Below are 15,806 nucleotides of genomic sequence, written 5' to 3' on the forward strand. Positions count from 1 at the left end.
TGCATGGAGGGAGGGAAAGGGAAAGGAAAAGGCATGGGCCTGCTCCCAGGAGGAAGAGCCCAAAGTATATTATTCTTTTTGATGCTATTATGAATGGTATTTTATTAATTTCATTTTCTTATTGTTCATTTCTAGTGTATACAAATACAACTGATTTTTGTATATTGACCTTGTATCTTACAACTTTGCTGAGGCCATTTATTCGAGTATTTTTGCTGTGGATTCTTTAGAATTTTTTATACATATAAAATCATGTCGCCCTAAACTGGTTTGGCTGAATACATTGTTAATGGATTCAAATATTTACTGAATACCTATGACAGGCATATTTGGCTCAAAACAGCAATAGACAAGTTAAAAAAAAACACATCAGGCTTTATGAAAAGTTATACTATTTTCAACACAACTTAGTGATGTGGGATCATAGGTTGCTCATAGCCCCCAAAGATCCTGCTTATAACTAAATGTCTCCCCTATTCCCTTATATACGGAAAACAAGAAGCTAGGAAATCATTACCTTCTACCTTACCAACAACATTCACTAAAGGAACATATGGCTTGGGTTTCTAAGAGGTTATTCAGTAAATTGTTTTTTGTTGTTTTCATGGAAATATTCCTCAAAATTTTCCATTTCTGGTATGATAAACTCAGAATCTATAGGATTCACTTCTTCCTCCATATACATACACATACACACAGAAAACAACTACGAAACCTGGATATAATAGAAAGGGAAATGAACTTAAGGTACTAGATCAGCCATGGGCAAACTATGGCCCGCGGGCCTTGAAATGAATAAAACTAAAAAAAAAAAAAAAAAAAAAGACCGTACCCTTTTATGTAATGATGTTTACTTTGAATTTATATTAGTTCACACAAACACTCTATCCATGCTTTTGTTCCGGCCCTCCAGTCCAGTTTAAGAACCCATTGTGGCCCTCAAATCAAAAAGTTTGCCCACCCCTGTACTAGATGGTGAACAATAGCATATAGACTCTCACAGGGAACTCAAAATTGTTGGGAGAAATAGAGACAGGAAACTATACAAATAGGTTTTCATCAATATGGCTTTTACCCTAGGCCTAAGTGCAGAACTTGTGGTGAACAGCAGCTAGTAGAGGAGGGGAAAAAACAAAAAAACAGTAACAAAAAAACAACAAAAAAAAACACTGAACACTATTCTTACCTAAGGAACCATAAAGGTTGAGCTATAAAATGCTGAAGGAAGATGGAAAACCTCACAAGGAAGAGAATTAGAGAAGAAATCTCCAATCACTGTCTACTCAGATCTCTAACTGAATCTTGAACCATACTGGTGTAGACCGAATGCAAAGCAAAAGAACAAATTCTGAATTAAGACTATAGCTGTCTCTCAGAAGATGCTGGTGAATAAAGAAAAGCAGACAGACACTGTCAGAGAGTATACACTCACATAGAATATGGGAGATGGTGTGTCTTTTAATATGGAACTAGGTGCCATTCCAAGTGCTCACAGCAAAGTCAGCACATATGAAAAACCAGGCCTGAAAAAACAGATACAAAGAATCCAGGAAATCACGAGGATTTAAGAGAAAGAGCCAAAAAGCACAGGCATAAGCCCTGATTACCCACATTTCTGACTAAACTCTGAACAATGATTGCACAGATCAGACTCTTAGAAGCCCATCCAAAAACAACAGATCTGAACAAAGACAAGAGCTAATACACAAGAAAGAGTTAGCTGTCCAAGCCCAACCAAGAAAACTAGCTGTTAAAACAAAGGAAGGAGGGATTCCAAAATGGCAGTGGAGTAAGAGGAAGTACACTGACACGCTCCCAGGACCAAACTGGAATTAAAACTAAAATACAGAAAAACCATCCTGTAGATTAGCTGGAGCCCGCTTTTTGCCGCCTCTCCATCAGAGAGAATGGCGCCCACCTGGCCCCAGCTTAAAATCTATTTCTGCATCTTGGTCTTTCTTTAATTTCTTAATCCCCAGCTCCTCCACTCAGCAAATGGACTGTTTCCTTTTCCATGCGGGACATGGAAAAGAGAGAAACAGCCCCCCACATTTGGAGCCCCAGAACAGGGACTGAGTACGGAGGCAAAAGAAGAAAGCGAGGGGGTCACTCCCAGAAGCCTGTGCACACAGATTTAAAGGAATAAGCAGGAAGAAGACAAACCAGACAAACAACAGCCCAGAGACCACCTGGGGCACAGTAAAGTGAAGTATGGTAACAATTAACTCCGGTAAAAATTGTAAGTTTCATATTGGTCTTAGAAGGCACATTTTTCCTTTACCTGGGAAGGACAGCACGGCTATCCCAAGGTCAAAGAGCTCCAGTTAGTGTGTCAACTCAGTGTTTTGGAGACCCAAAACTGTAATTTAAATAACATGCCTAAGTTTAACCTGGGTTACCCAAGGACTCTAGATAATGTGTTTACCCAAAACTAGTTTGTATGGCATGCTGTCTCTGTTTCTGTAAATTGCTTTTTTTGCAAACTAGGCTCCTCATTCCAAACCTCGAGACAGCCAATTTAAAATTGAATTGTCATGACCTAGAGCAAAGAATATTCTTACATGGTATTATTCTACAAGTATCATTAATAATTTTGATGCTTTAAAACAGTATATTGTGCATTTATCCCAAACAAACTTACAAATTAATTCTTTGAATGTTTGGCAACAATTTAATATTTAAGGACATAAAAGAATTTATTCCCTTCCACTGTGTGGAAGGCCCCCTGAGAAGGCACTTAAGCATTCTGTATTTACCTCTCTTGACCTTTTTGCCAAGAGGGTCCCTCTTCTCACAATCCAATTGCCTACAGCTGTTACCTAAGCTCTCCATTCAAGCTGTGATCATGGTGCCTGGTACCATGGATCTGTCTCTTGCCCAATGGTATAAGATGGGCCCTCTCTGGAGAAGAAACCTGGGTTCCCTATAATCAATGCCGGGGCCCCGCCAGCAGGTGGGGGGATCCAAAGGCAGTTGCTGGGCATGGAGACCAGAGGGACATGGGCTACCAAGGAGACAGAACTGAACCTCACATCACCCTACTTGGCCCAGAGATGGCTGGTAGTCAAAGACGGGTAAGACCCCACAGGGTGGGGCGACCTAAGACAGGCACAGTCGGGGGCCAGTAGGAGAAAACTTGGGGTTCAACAGAGGTGGGGCACAGATCCTCACCCCCACAATGGTGCAGGGGCTTGAACACTCGCCCCTTCTGAGGAAGGTCTCCTGTCCCCATGGCTGCTTCTTGCTTCCCATGCCCAGCCCAGATCAGGAACCAAATAACAGAAGAGACTTGGTCCAGCTGAAAATGGTACCCAGAAAAACAAAGGCTTAGTTTAACAGACTCTAAATTTAAATCTAGCCTAACAACAGAAATGCTTAAGCTTCCTCAAGGATGTAAAGTGATCCTTTCAATTAATATTTACAGTGTAAATTAAGATTATTGTTAAAATATTAAATTTGAGGGAGAGAACCAAGATGGCAGCATAGGTAAACACCGGAGAATGCTGCCTCACACAACCACTGCAAAACTACAACTAAAAGACTGAACGGACATCACCCAGAACCACAGGAAAGCTGGCTGAGGGGAAATTCTTCAACTAGAAGCAAAGAGAACAGCATACGAGACTCAGAGGAGGCGCAGTGTGGAAAATACAAAGGTGCGGCGGTTGCGTGGAGCAGGCTGGTGGCTGAGGGTGCGGTTGTCATTTTCAATCGGGAGGTAGGCTCAGGCCCTGAGCTCCAGTTCTGGGCAAGTCTCTAGGGACCCAGACTCAGACAGGAGAAGCGGGACTGTCTGGCATCGGTCAGAACGTGAGGGCAGCTTTCTCTCCAAGGTTTGCAGCGGTTGCTGGGACTCTGAGAGGCAGAGCCTCTGGGGACAAGACAGAGAGCAGCCATAACTGCTCCCTCTGCCTGCCCTGTTTGATCCCATGCGACCCGCCCCGCCCAAGCCCTGCACAGAGCCATTTGACGGATAGCCTCAGGCAAACGCCAGATTAGCACCTCCCCATAGGACAGAAGTTTTCCCACTGCAGACACAGCTGACTCTCACAGCCAGTTGGCCTGGAGGTCAAAGCCCCCCAATATTAACTACAACAATCAAGGCTTAACTACAACAAGACTGCGCACAAAGACCACTAGGGGGTGCACCAAGAAAGCATAAAAAAAATGCGGAGACAAAGAAACAGGACAAAATTGTCAATGGAAGATATAGAGTTCAGAACCACACTTTTAAGGTCTCTCAAGAACTGTCTAGAAGCCGCTGATAAACTTAATGAGATCCTCAAGAAATCTAATGAGACCCTCTATGTTATGATAAAGAACCAACTAGAAATTAAGCATACACGGACTGAAATAACGAATATTATACAGACTCCCAACAGCAGACCAGAGGAGCGCAAGAATCAAGTCAAAGACTTGAAATGCGAAGAAGCAAAAAACACCCAACCAGAAAAGCAAAATGAAAAAAGAATCCGAAAATACGAAGATAGTGTAAGGAGCCTCTGGGACAGCTTCAAGCGTACCAACATCAGAATTATAGGGGTGCCAGAAGATGAGAGAAAGCAAGATATTGAAAACCTATTTGAAGAAATAATGACAGAAAACTTCCCCTACCTGGTGAAAGAAATAGACTTACAAGTCCAGGAAGCACAGAGAACCCCAAACAAAAGGACTCCAAAGAGGACCACACCAAGACACATCATAATTAAAATGCCAAGAGCAAAAGACAAAGAGAGAATCTTAAGAGCAGCAAGAGAAAGAAACTCAGTTACCTACAAGGGAATACCAATACGACTGTCAGCAGATTTCTCAACAGAAACTTTGCAGGCCAGAAGGGAGTGGCAAGAAATATTCAAAGTGATGAATACCAAGAACCTACAACCAAGATTACTTTATCCAGCAAAGCTATCATTCAGAATTGAAGGTCAGATAAAGAGCTTCACAGATCAGGAAAAGCTAAAGGAGTTCATCACCACCAAACCAGGATTATATGAAATGCTGAAAGGTATCCTTTAAGAAGAGGAAGAAGAAGAAAAAGGTAAAGATACAAATTATGAACAACAAATATGCATCTATCAACAAGTGAATCTAAGAATCAAGTGAATAAATAATCTGATGAACAGAATGAACTGTTGATTATAATAGAATCAGGGACATAGAAAGGGAATGGACTGACTATTCTTGGGGGGGAAATGGGTGTGGGAGATACGGGAAGAGACTGGACAAAAATCGTGCACCTATGGATGAGGACAGTGGGTGGGAAGTGAGGGTGGAGGGTGGGGTGGGAACTGGAAGGAGGGGAGTTATGGGGGGAAAAAAGAAGAACAAATGTAATAATCTGAATAATAAATATTTAATTTAAAAATATATTAAATTTGACAGTAAAATAGTTGTTACGTTTTCAAATTAATTAAATTTGGCTAACTTAAAATAAGTAATTATTCAAAAAGTATTAACCAAATTTTTCATTTCGTGGTAAAATTGCTTAACATACAAAAAAGTTATCTAGACTGCATTATATATTTTCCAAAAATCCTCCTAATTAAATTTAAAAAAGGGGGGGGATAGTGGAAAAATATAGTGGGAAAATGCCATGTAAGAAAATAAATCCTATAACTAAATTACAATTTTTTCATTAGCAAGACACCCAGAAAAAACACACATTATGCCAGGGTATGCCAGGGAAGATCATTTTAAAGAAAGGACCCCAAGTAAGGTTTTTCTTTTAACCTTTGGTGGAGAATATTTTTGTATACTTTCAGAGAACAGCTTCAAGACCATGTGGATTCCTGCAACAACAGATCCCAACTGATCAGATTGCTCCAGCCACAAAGACAGGAGAGACAGTTCAAAGATGGAGATGGTAAAGACATCCTGTCATGATAGCAGTCAGCACCTATGCATTTCTGCAGGTTGCCCAGGAAGAAGGAGCAATTCAGCCAATTTGGGTGCCAGAGTGTTACATCCGTCACCACAATGGACTCAGACATTCACTCAAAAGGACTAAGTACTGCCGTAATGACAGCAAAAGGGAAGAAAAAGAAAAATGAAAGACGCAAGGGATTGTTGTGCCAATATGGAGTCATCTGAAGAAGTTAACGACTGAAGCACAACAGATTGTGGAAAAGCAAGAACCATGTTCCTGCTCATGCTAGCATCTGTTAGCTGCCAGTCTTCTGCAAAGTCTTGTGCAGCCAAGTCCAAGGACTCTGAGTAAATATACACCAGCAGCAAAAGAGACTTTTTTTCATTTAGTAGCAAAAATGTTAATATGTCCATAGTTCTGATTTCTCATATTGTTGTTTTGAATTGGCATTGTTTTGTTATTATTTAATAGCCAGTTTTGTTCTTAACGTTCAAATTTTGAAAATGATAGCATGTATGTAGTTTAGTTTTTGCATTTGCATTGTTTGCAATTGTTTTAATTCTAGAGCCCTACTATTAATGTGTAAAATTTTTCTTTTATTATAGTAGCTTAAAAAACAAAAATGGAGGAGATGTAGAGGGCCGCCTGGGAGGGACCTAGGCATTTTCTTATAATTATTGTCAGCTGAACTCAGAGCATAGGCAGAGCCACGCCCTGGGAACATGCTTCCCCAATAAGGCTGGACATGTTAATCAGGCAGGGGCGGAACTAGATATGTAAATCTAGGCCTTTAAAATAAACCTGCTGTGTGGCTCAGCCTGCTTTTTGCCGCCTCTCCATCAGAGAGGATGGCGCCCACCTGGCCCCAGCTTAATATCTAAAAAAAAAAAAAAAAAGATTAGCTGGAGAGACCCCTGATAACCAAGTAAAGAAAATGGAGAGTGCACAGAGATTGGTAGGAAGTACAGAGATGTGAAAGGGCTGTCCAGGCTCCCACAGCAGCTGAAGTCCTGGAGGGATATCCTCAGCTGTGGGGGATTCCCACTGAGAACTCTGGAGTCTAAACCCCAGGCTGGGCTCTTCTGCCCAGAGCACCAGATCCCATCTAGTTGTGAAAAGCAGTAGGGTTGCTGTCTGCCAGGGAGAGACAGCTAGAAATGCAGGCACCCTCTAATTTTACATGCAGCCGCTCACCTTGTGCTCTGGCAGAGGGAGGGCAGAGTGGACTAGAGCTATGTGAGCAGATGCCAGGGCTGGGGGTTCTGGGGTTAGAGCTCAAAAAATAGATACTGTTTTCCTATGCTGAGTTATTCCCTCACACTGTGGAGAACATCTTTTTCCAGTGGACCTTTGCTATGCAGGCAGTTTTAGCCAGGGATGGGGAGGAGAGAGGCAGTTGCCCCACCCTATTGGAAAATGCCTTGCCCCACCCTGTGGAGTTTCTGAGGCCCATTAAGAGACTGAGAATAACAATCAGCCTGTAGGCAGAATAAATTGCTCCAACCTGTTGTACAACCTCTTGCCCCACACTGTGGTTGATAGCCTGAGGCTAATCAAGACTCAATACAATCAGACTACAGGCAGAGGCAGGTTTCTGGAAGATTTGAGTCTTTGCCTGTACTAATTTGGGGCCCGGGACTAGGAAAAGTAGACATTGGTACACATCTTGGTCATTTCCAGAAGCACCCAACCCCAGCAGAGGGAGCCACAACCTGTGGATTGCAGATAGCTCCAAACAGGGTACTCAGGGCAAGTCAGAAATAGCATATGACACTAACCTGCACTAGCAATTAGGAGTTGTAGCAGATCTACCTAATACACAGACACAAACAAACAGGCAGCCAAAATGTGGACACAGAAAAAAAAAAGAAAAAAAAAAGCTCCAAATGAAAGAACAAGAGAATTCTCCAGAAGAGCTAAATGAAATGGAGATAAGAAGTTTATCAGACATAGAGTTCAGAATAATGATGGCAAAGATGCTCAACAGCATGAGAAAAGATATAGTATCTATGAAGCATGACATAGCACTAAGAAAGAACACAGTGGAAAGAATACACAGAAGATTAGGGGAAGCCAAGGATCAGATCAGTGAATTAGAAGACAAGGTATAAAGAATCACTCAATCAGAGAACCAAAAAGAAAAAAAAAACAATTAAAAAACAGGAGGACAGCTAAAGGGAGCTGTGGGACAACATGAAACATAACAATGTTCACATAGTAGGTATGCCAGAAGGGGAAGAAAGGAAACAAAGGATAGAGAGCATGTTTGGAGAAATAATAGCAGAAAACTTCCCTAACCTGGTGAAGGAAAACATCACATAAGTTCAGAAAACTAGAGTCCCAAACAAGAAGAATGCAAACTGATCCAAGTCCAAACATATCATAATTAAAATGCCAAAAATTAAAAGCAGCAAGAATAAAAGAATTTGTTACCTACAAAGGACCTTCCATAAAGCTATCAGCTGATTTTTTTTTAGGCCAGAAGGGAATGACATAAAAATCCTAGAAGAAACCATAGGCAGCAAAATCTCAGACATTTCTCATAGCAATGTTTGTGGAAACAACTCCTAGGGCAAAGGAAACTAAAGACAAAATAAAAAAATGTGACTACATCAAAATAAAAAAGCTTCTGCACAGCAAAAGAAGTTATCAACAAAAGGAAAAGGGAACCCACTGTATGTGAGAACATATTCGGCAATGCTACATCTCATAAAAGGTTAATATCCAAAACATATTAGGAACTTATACAACTTAACAAAAAGAAAACAAACAATCCAACTCAAAAATGGGCAAAATACCTAAATAAACCCTCCTACAAAGTGAACATTTAGATGGCCAAGAGACATATGAAAAAATGCCAAAAGTCACTGATCATCAGAGAGATGCAAGTTAAAATGACAATGAGGTACCACCTCACAACTGTCAAAATGGCTCCCATCAACAAATCAACAAATGACAATTGCTGTCAAGGATGTGGAGAAAAGAGAACCCTAGTACACTGCTGGTGGTTATACAGACTGGTGCAGCCATTATGGAAAACAGTATGGAGTTTCCTTAAAAAATTAAATATGGAATTTCCATGTGACCCAGTGATCCCACTTCTAGGAATGTATCCTTAGAAACCCAAAACACCAACCTGAAAAAATGTATGCACCCCTATGTTCATAGCAGCACAATTTACAATAGCTAAGATGTGGAAACAGCCCGTGTCCATCAGTACATGAATGGATAAAAATGCTGTGGTACCTTTATACCATGGAATATTATGCAGCAGTAAAAATGAAGGATCTTTTCCCCTTTGAGACAGCCTGGAGGGACCTGGAGAGTATTATGCTAAGTGAAATAAGACACTGAGAGAAAGACAAGTATCATATGATCTCACTCATGTGTGGAATCTAATGAACAAAATAAACTGATGAACAAAATAGATCCAGAGACATAGAAGCATAGAACAGACTGTTGAATCTCTCAAGGATGGTGGGGATGTGTGGGTGAGTGGGAAGAGATCAACCAAAGAACTTGTATGCATATATGTATAACCTATGGACTCAGACAATAGTGTGGTGAAGACCTGGGGAGTGGAGCAGAGGCGGACTAGAAGGGGTCAATGGGGGAAAAGAGGGACATAAGTAATACTTTCAACAATAAAGTTTAAAAATAAATAAATAAATAATAATACTTATCAGATAAAAATAATATAGTTCAGAATCTTCTCAATTTAACATTCATAATATCCAACATATAATCGAACAGATCCCAACATACAAAGAATCAAGAAAATATAGCATATTATCAGAAGAAAAGGAAGTCCTTCTAGTCCAACTCTAAGGTGAACCAGATATGGGAAGTAACAGACAAGAGGCTATCCTCAATGAAACACAAGGAGGTATGTTTCCAATTCATATAAACCTGACTTCTGGTTTCTGGTCTATCATACAAGGACCTTGAAATTCATCATTCCCATTCTTAAAATAAGGGGGAGAGATTAACCAAAGGACTTATATGCAAGCATATAGGCTTAACCAATGGGCACAGACAACAGGGGGGTGAGGGCATGAGTGTGGAGGATGGGCGGTAATGTGGGGATAAGAACACATATGTAATAACTTAATCAATAAAGAAATTTTAAAAAAAGGAAAAGAAAAAAAGGTGAACAGCCCTAGCTGGTTTGGGTCAGTGCAGACTGAAGGGTCCCAGGTTCAATTCTGGTCAAGGGCACATGCCCAGGTAGTGGGCCCGATCCCCAGTAGGGGGCGTGCAGGAGACAACCAATCAATTATTCTCTCTCATCATTGATGTTTCTATCTCTCTTTTTCTGTCTCCGAAATCAATAAAAATATGTTTTTTGAAAAAAAGGTGAACAAACTGAAAATCAACAATTCTTCCAAGATCCAGCAGAAGATTGAGCTCACAGGACAAACCACTGCCTCCAAACCTGTGTAGACAACAGGTAGACACAGAAAATCCAAATTACCAAAGCAGAAGCCCAGGAACAGAAAACGCCAGAAGCAATACCAGAGTAGGAAAACCTAAACTGTCATTGATTGCTGGAGGCTCAGTGTTGACAAGTTTAAGAATTAAAAACTCCCGGGGAGTCCAATCTTAGGAGGACCTTCACACTTTGGGGAGTTTTACCTGTATGAACTCTACCAGGTTCCTACAGTGAAGATCAAAGAAAAATTCCCTCAGACTTTCAACAGGGGGAGGGAAAAAGTAGCCATTTTATAATATGCCCAGAACATTCTTTCCTTCACAAGACCTGACCTCAAGAGAAACTACTTACCAGAGCCTAACCAACCTTGGCGAAGTGAAATATCTAAATTGTCTTAAAATCCCCAAATATCCAGTTGGTTCTAACACTCCTCTAGCCTTCCACATGGGGTAAATACCCAATTCCAGCCCCCATTTAGCCTCCCTGCATCATGTAAGGGGGGAGAAAAACAAAACAAACTGAGAAGTAATTTGTAAAGGTCACTGCCAAGGAGCATAGGCTCACTGAGACATGATCACAGAATTATAGAACATTTCCTCTCTCCCCACACCTTACCACATAGGACTCTTGTGTAGTAATAGGAGAAAATAACTGAAAGAACTGCAAATCTCAGACATCATCTAAGAACAAATCCCTAGGAAAACCCAAAGACAACAGGAGAGTGAAAAACAAAGATACCAGGCCCAGAGGGTGTGGCTCAGTGGTTGAATGTTGACCTATGAACCAGGAGGTCACAGTTCAATTTCCAGTTAGGGCACATGACCATGTTGTGTATGCAGGAAATAGCCAATCAATGATTTTATCTCATCATTGATGTTTCTATCTCTCTCTCCCTCTCCCTTCCTCTCTGAAATTAATAAAAAAACATTTGTTTTTAAAAGTAAGACACTGGAGGAAATTTTATCCTCTGATACCTACAGCTACAGCAAAAAATAAAAACAGCCTAATCTCTGGCCATATAAACAGTAAAGGCTGATTTATCTGAATTCCCTTTATCCAATACATCATCTCCAGCCTTCAACAAAAATATCAAAGCATAATAATGCCCCTCATAAAACAATGATGAGATGGGAAAAGCATCAGAACCAGAATCAATTATGGCAGAGATATCACAATGATCAACTCATGAAAACCTCAGCAGAGAAATAGGAACAATCCATAATAATAAAAGTGTAATATGCTAATTAGACCAGACAGCCAAACGACCTTCCAGATGAAGCCGGGGCTATGAGGGCAGAGGCAAGCTGCCACAGCTACGAAGGCTGAGCTCTTTGCGTGAATTTTGTGCATCCGGCCTCTAGTGAAAAAATAAATTTTAGAATAAAATTTACAATTTCTGGCACACACACACACACACACACACACACACACACACAAAATAAATAAATAAATAAAATAAACACAAAAAACCCCCCCACTAGATTTCCTTAACAGCCAAATGGACATGACAGAGGAATGAGTAAGTGAACTTAAAGACAAATCAATAGAAATTGCAAAAGGTGAAGAATAGAAAAGTTGAAACAAAATGAACAGAAGCTCAGAGACCTGTTAGGTGATATTAAACAGTCATAAGTAAGTGTAATTATAATATCAGATGAAGAGAAGAGAAAGTATTTGAAAAAATAATGGGTGAAAATTTCCCAAAACTGATGAAAGACAGTAATTCACAGATACAAAATACTAAATTAATACGAAGCAGAATAAACACAGAGCAGCCCAGCTAAAGGACATAGTAAACCATTGCAAGACAAAGATAAAGATCAAACCTGGAGGTATCACAGTCAAGAGAACTGGTTAACTTCTCATCAGAAACCATGGAGAACAGAAAGACTGGAACAACAGAATTCTAAATTCAGCAAAAATATAACTGAAGAGTGAAAACAATATAAAGATATTTTCAGATAAAATAAAACTAAAAGCATTAGTCACTGGCAGACCTGCACATAAGTGCATTTGTTGGCAGCAGACTTGCACTGTAAGAAATGCTAGAAATTATTTAGATGGAAGAGAAATTATACCAGGTGGAATTGGGATACCCATAAATAAATAAAGAGCATCAGAAATGGTAAATGGCTAAATAAATGCAAAAGACTATATTTTGCTTTGTTCCTCTAAATTTCTTTATAAACCAATAATTGTTTAAAACTAAAATAATAACAATGTCTTGTGGTGTGTGTACTTATAACAGCTATGACAAAAAGGATAGACATGTGGGCCTATAAGTTTGTAAGATTTCCATGTTTTACTTTTAGTAGTACACTATTAACTAATGTACTAAGTAGTACATTATTAACTAATTAAGTGGACTATGAAAAGTTATGTTTGTATACTGTTATGCCTAGTACAGCCACTATAAAAATGGTAAAACACACACACACACACACACACACACACACACACACACACACACAGCTAAAATAATATTAGGCCTAAGCCCAATCATGTCAATAAATACATTAAAGATTATTGGACTAAAAATATCCCCATTAAGAGGCAGAGATTGTCAGAAGGCAAAAATAAAACAAACATACACACAAGGATACACCATTTAAAAGACACTCATTTTAAGTAGAAATACACAGACAGATTACAAGTGAACAGATGAAAAATATATACCTTGAAAAGAGTAAGCAAAAGACTGGTATGACCACTAATATCACAAGACAAATTTAAAACCCAAATACATTACTAGAGATAAAACCATGGCTCTTCATAATGATAAAGGGGTCAATTCAACAGGAAGACATTATCCCAAATGTGTATGTATCCCACAACAGAGTTTTAAAATGTATGAAACAGGAATTGACAAAATCGAATGGAGAAAAAATGAATTTCCCAATCATAGGTGGGGACTTTTAACACTCCTGTCTCAGCAACGGACTGAACTAGGTTAAAAAAATCTACAGAAACACAGAAGATCTGAACGGCATTATCAGTCACTTTACCTAATATTTATAGAAAAATATACCCAATAATAGCAGAATACACATTCTTTTCAGATTTACCTGGTACACTTAGCAGGAGAGACCACATTGTAGGTTGTAAAACAATTTTCAATACTTTTTTTTTAAGAAAACTGAAATCATAATGTATGTTTTCTGACCACAATAAAATTAAATTATAATACAGTTTTAGGACACATAGGACAACCCTCAAGTTTCTGGTTCACCAGAAGGACTCAACAGTAATTATTCTCAGGACTAAGATTCATTTATCACATCAAAGGTACAGATTAAAGCAGCAAGAAAATGATACGCATTGGGTGGAATTCAGACAGGTCAGACACAGACTTCTTATACATGCTTTCTCTCTAGTAGCAAAATACAGGGTCATGTACAAAATATCTCAGATTAGATCAGAAAGAACATTTGTATTTCAGTGTTCATGGCTCCAGTACTGGCATATCCTGCTATGCAACCAGCTACACTAACTAAAAGCTTAGGACCACAACAATGAAACCAAGTACACATCATCAATCTGGATGTTTGTACAAAGTAATTCTGACAAACATGTCTATTACAGCATGGTCTGTACAAAACAAAAATCAACCATGAACAAAAAAGCATTCAGAGAGCTACATTCCAAGAGGTTAACCAAGGGTCACTCATGTTTCTAGGTTCCTTTAGAGACAATAAAGGAGTTAGCAACCACACCTGTAGGTTAACATTTTCCCCATTAGTACCAATATGGAAAAAAGGAAAAGCATACATATTTAGAAAGTAAAAAATAAAATTCCAAATATTAACCACTAGATCAAATAATAAACTACAAAATAAGTTAGACCATATTTTGAATGAAATGGTAATAAAAACACAATATTAAAATCTGTGAAATGCAGTTAAAGTAGTGCTTAGAGGAAAGTTTATATCCTTAAATGTCTAAATTTAAGAAGATCATTATATAAAATCAACAAATGCTATACAAAATTTTTCAAAAAATATATAAATAACTCTAGCTGTTTGGCTCAGTGGATAGAGCATTGGCCTGCGGACTGAAGGGTCCTGGGTTCGATTCTGGTCAAGGGCACATGCCTAGGTTACGGGCTGGATCCCCAGTAGGGGGCGTGCAGGAGGCAGCTGATTGATGATTTTTCTCTCATCAATGATGTTTCTCTCTCTTGCTCTCCCTTCCTCTCTGAAATCAATCTTATCTAATAAAAGAAAAACATGCAAATTGACCATACCTCTGCTACACCCACAAGCCATGCCCACAAGACAGTCAGGAATGAGTACACAAATAAACCCAACCAAGATGGCGGCCACGGAGCTGGGGCAAACAGGAGGCTTGGGTTGCCCCTGGCAATGGAGGAAGCCAAGCTTCCTGCCTGCCCTGGCAGGCAGTGTGCTCCACTCAAGGCTACAAAGTTTCAATTATAGAAGATAAATCCCAGATACCTGCTTCCAGCCGCTGTGGCCTCCACTAAAGGAGGGTCTGGGAGCCTGGATTGCCCAAGGCTGTGGCCAGCTGGCAAATAGGCATCAGCCACTTATCCAGGCTGGCTAGGCACCCCAGCAAGAACCCCCACCCTGAAGGGGGTGTGGCCAGCCTGCAAACAGCCCTCAGCCCCTCACCCAGGCTGGCCACGCTCCCCAGTGGGAACCCTCACCCCATGGGGGCATGGCCAGACTGCAAACCACCACAGGCCCCTAGCCCAGGCCACCCCACACCCCAAGGGAACCCCCATCCTGATCCAGGACACTCTTCAGGGCAAACCAGCTGGCCCCCACCCATGCACCAGGCCTCTATCTGTACTAATAAAAGGGTAATATGCTAATTAGACTGAGAGACCTTACAGGAGACCTTCTGGACATTCTTCTGGACAAAGCCATGGTGGCGGGGCTGAGGTAGAGACGGTTAGAGGCCAAGAGGGGAGGGCAGTTGTGGGTTATCAGGCTGGTGGGGGACGGGGCCACTGGGGGTAAGCAGACCAGCAGGGGAGCCAGTTAAGGGCAAGCAAGATATCAGTGGGGGTCAGCTGGAGGTGATCAGGACAGCAGGGGGGCAGTTTGGAGTGAGCAGGCCAGCAGGGGGGCAGATGGGGGTGAGCAGGCCAGTGGGGAGGGGAGGTAGGGATGAGCAGACCAGCAGAAGGCAGTTGGGGTGACAAAGCTGGCGGGGGGCATGTGAGGGCAAGCAGGCCGGCGGCAGGGGGCAGTTGAGTGTAAGCAGGCTAGCAGGCAGAGTGGTTAGGGGCAATCAGGCAGGCAGGCAGGCAGGCAGGTGAGCAGTTAGGAGCCAGCAATCCCTGGTTGCAAGAGGGATGTCTGACTGCTGGTTTAGGCCCGATCCCTGTAAACCGGCAGTAGGACATCCTTTGAGGGGTCCCAGATTGGAGAGGGTGCAGGCTGGGCTGAGGAACACCCCTCTCCCATGCACGAATTTCATGCACCAAGCCACTAGTATATATATAAATAGAAATTACCTTCTATGTTGTCTTCTATTTTTCCC

The 15,806-nt window shown here is 40.8% G+C and overlaps 1 protein-coding gene across 1 annotated transcript in view; it reads right to left on the minus strand.

Moving 5' to 3' along the window:
- Positions 1-15,806, minus strand: part of PRRG1 (proline rich and Gla domain 1) — a 222,081-nt gene that overhangs the window by 185,363 nt on the left and 20,912 nt on the right. The gene's annotated exons all lie outside the window — the stretch shown is intronic.

This window comes from Myotis nattereri (assembly GCF_964212035.1).
Source record: "Myotis nattereri genome assembly, chromosome: X".
Classification (NCBI taxonomy): domain Eukaryota; kingdom Metazoa; phylum Chordata; class Mammalia; order Chiroptera; family Vespertilionidae; genus Myotis; species Myotis nattereri.